The sequence below is a fragment of the Dipteris shenzhenensis genome, chromosome 13, assembly GCF_047967505.1.
Source record: "Dipteris shenzhenensis isolate YYH24624 ecotype China chromosome 13, Dip_SZ_1.0, whole genome shotgun sequence".
NCBI classification, from domain to species: domain Eukaryota; kingdom Viridiplantae; phylum Streptophyta; class Polypodiopsida; order Gleicheniales; family Dipteridaceae; genus Dipteris; species Dipteris shenzhenensis.
This window is the reverse complement of record NC_141608.1, coordinates 46,478,516-46,482,184: the sequence shown is the minus strand read 5'-3', so window position 1 is coordinate 46,482,184 and position 3,669 is coordinate 46,478,516.

The window sequence follows — 3,669 nt, the reverse complement described above, 5'->3', positions numbered from 1 at the left end:
GTTACTAAATCCTCGTTTGGATGTGACACATATTTACTCGTCTAGATGTGCTACATGGATTATTGCTAAATCCTCGTTTGGATGTGACACATATTTATCTAACTTTCACGATGGACACATATGGATTACTTATTGAGTACTCATTTGGACATGGTCATATTGAATACTCATTTGCACATGGCAAGGTTCAATGTCTTTTAGATGAACACATATGGATTACTTCTTGAGTACTCGTTTGGACATGGCACATATGGATTATTTATTAAATACTCATTTGGATGTGGCACATATGCATTACTGTTGAGTACTTGTTTGGACGTGATCACCGTTCCCGGATGCCCATTTTCTTGGTTACTCATGGATGTTCTTTGTAATCTTGGATGCTTGTCTTCCCATTTGTTTGGTACTTTTGGATGTAAAGAGGTTGTTATTTCCCAGATGCCTATTTTCTTGGTTACTTCTGGATGTTCTTTGTAATCTCGGAGGCTCATCTTCCCAGTGGTTTGGTACTTTTGGATGCAAAGAGGTTGTTATTTCATTCCTGCTATGATTATGTAAACTGTGTCTAATCCACACAAGCTTTCCTCTTGTCATAGGTGCGTGGCTTATTCTCATTCTATTTTTGGTTGTTTGGTACTTCCAACTGCCTAGTTGTTCGGTACTTCTAGGATGTCCAATTGTTTGTATTTTGGGTTGTTCGGTACTTTCAGCTGCCCAGTTGTTCGGTACTTTTTCATTCCCACTATGATTATGTAAGCTGTGTCTAATCCAGACAAGCTTATCTCTTATCATACGTGCGTGGCTTCTTCTCATTGTATTTTTGGTTGTTCGGTACTTTTGGTTGCCCAGTTGTTTGGTACTTCTAGGATGCCCAATTGTTTGTATTTTTGATTGTTTGGTACTTTCGACTGCCCAGTTGTTTGGTACTTCTGGGATGCTCAATTGTTCAGTACTTTCGAATGTCCGGATGCCCGTTGTGTTTCTAAATTATTGGTTCTTGATTTGCAGGATCATTATGGGCCTTTCTATTGTGTTGCTATGGCTTTCTTACACTACGCAAACGACATTTCAGCCCTGGCTTTATGGACATATCAAATCCGATACTTCAGGATGCTTGAATGCTCGTTGTGTTTTTGGATTATTGGTTCTTGATTTGCAGGAACTTTATGGGCCTTCCTATTGTGTTGCTACAGCTTTCTTACACTACCCAAGAGACATTCAGCCTTGGCTTTGTGGACATCTCAAATCGCCCCTCCATACTCATCTTTGGAGTGATCGAAGTAATTTCCTCATACATTCATCCTTGGTAGAATAGAAACGGGCACTTATATTTGTTGTGTTCATATACACTGCATGAAATCAGTCATTTTATGTGGATGAATTGTGCAAAACATGAAGGCATGATTATAAAGGTTTGAGGAGGTTTGACCAGATTGATCTTAGAGACAACAAGCTCTATTATTCAGAAGAAGAGCTCAAACATCAAACTTGAAGATCTCAAGCCCTGATTATGCATTATCACTATTTTAGACAAGTTGAGATTTCTAGGAAGATTTTTCTGTTTTTCACACATAGTTTGCACTATATCATGCACCAAACATAGTGCCTATACTATGCACTGTACTATGGACAAGTGCTTGTCTTATGCCCTTGTACTATCCACATGCAATTTGCACTATATCATCCAACATTACACAGTATCATTTAAATTGGCATATGGCCATCCTTTGTATATATATTTTCACATAGATATGTATAGTGGCTCGGGTTTTTCCCTTGTACTCCCTAAGGGTTTTTTCATCTGTAGCTAGTCTAGGGCCTAGTTTGAGTGGGGGTGTTAGAGCTATATATAGCTTGCCCTAACTTAGCCTAGTCCTCAACTATATATATGCCTATGATCTATGAATAGAATCACTTTCTTGGGAGCAACTCTTGTTTTGGTCTCTCTCCTCTTTCTCTTCCTCTCAAGACAACTGTTGTGTCTGTCTCTCTCCTGTTTCTCTTCCTCTCAACATTCATTATTGTGATTTGAATTAACTTCATAGAAATGAGCTATTTATGAAAGGAAGAATATTGTATTATCCATGTAGGAAAAAGTTTTTATATTTAATATGAGCATATATATAACAAGATTGTATAGTAATTTTAATAAGATACACTATAGGATAATTATATTTTTGCTAGTTTTAAAGATCTCATATTTCTTCTTTATATCCAAAAAGTTGAAATGAATGTGCAATGAAGTTTTATCTATTTTTAAGTGCAACATATAATGATATATCTATTTGTAAGTGCAACAAACGATAATTTCAATGTGAATTGTCAAATGTGTGAGTGAAAAAAAATATGATATGTAACTTCAAATTAATGTTTCAAATAAAAGTTTCAATTAAAAGTAAATGCACAATGTGGAACTAATATTTAGATGAAACTATCAAGTGTCTAAGGTTTTCAAAGAAAAAATTTCCCAATAAAGGTTAAATAATTCCTTTGCCATGAAATGCACAAAGTGATGTTAAATGAAATGTTTTGGTGTAAAAATTAGTTATCTCATGTTAACCCCTCATTAATCCAAATGATAAAATTATTACTCAAAATAACTTCTCTTGAGCATCATATAAATATGCTTTTCCAATATATATATAAATTAGATTCAATTAATTGTGAATGAGATTTTGAACCCCTCACAATCATGATAAATAGATATTGGTGTTGGAATCAATAGATGTGGTCTCTCAAGTTCTAGACACTCCACAAATCATCTTGCATGGTGATCAAGATCTTACCGATGCCAACCATAAGAAATTCCAACCTGACTACCTGAGAGTAGCCATGTAAGCACCCAGGGGAGGATTTGATCTTGTAACTCACATTTGACCACCTTGCAGTAGCCAAAGGATCATGGCACCAAGGGGAGGTGTTGAGAGTTGTGGTGCCATGAGCACATGTAGAGCAAAGGTATGAGTAAAGGGCAAGCTTCCACATGGCATGGAGGAGATATCACACATGTGAGCATGCATATGGATGTAAGTACCCACTCCTATAAAAGGGAGGTTCATTTGAAGTAATATCAATCAAGCACTTTGCACTATCTCAAGATTCTCTAGGTATTTCTTCTAAGGCATCTACACTTATCAATGTGATAGTAGGAGAAGTTAGTGATGACTCCCATACTAGTGAGAAGGGTATGTCCAACTCCTCAATTGGTTTTGGTGACTGGGGCAGAGTCATTTCTCTTTCTTGTAGCTCTTTTTTGATGATTATATCCAATAAGTGTGGAATTTTACATTTTTGGTCTGAAGAACCATCTAGTTTCTTTATAAAGAAGATGACTAAGTGCTGGACCCAGTGTTGTTTTAGCCTCCTACTTAGCAAAACAAATGTGCGGAGTGGAAGGGATCAATTCTTGCCGCACTTAACCCCTAGGATTGTGGATAGGAATTGTGCTTCTTCCTTGAGGCGATGGTTAAGGATTGTGCAAAGCAATATGCCATCCCTATGGAACAGTGTGCCCTTGGTGAGGAGAGACTGTACTTTGAGAAACTTTGCATCGGGAGGCCTTTTAGGGTATTTGGCACCTTGTGTTGGCAGTAAGAAAGCCCTTTGAATGACTGTACTCTTGAGGATAATGTTTAGTGGGCTCTGATGTATAGTGATTGTACCGTACTT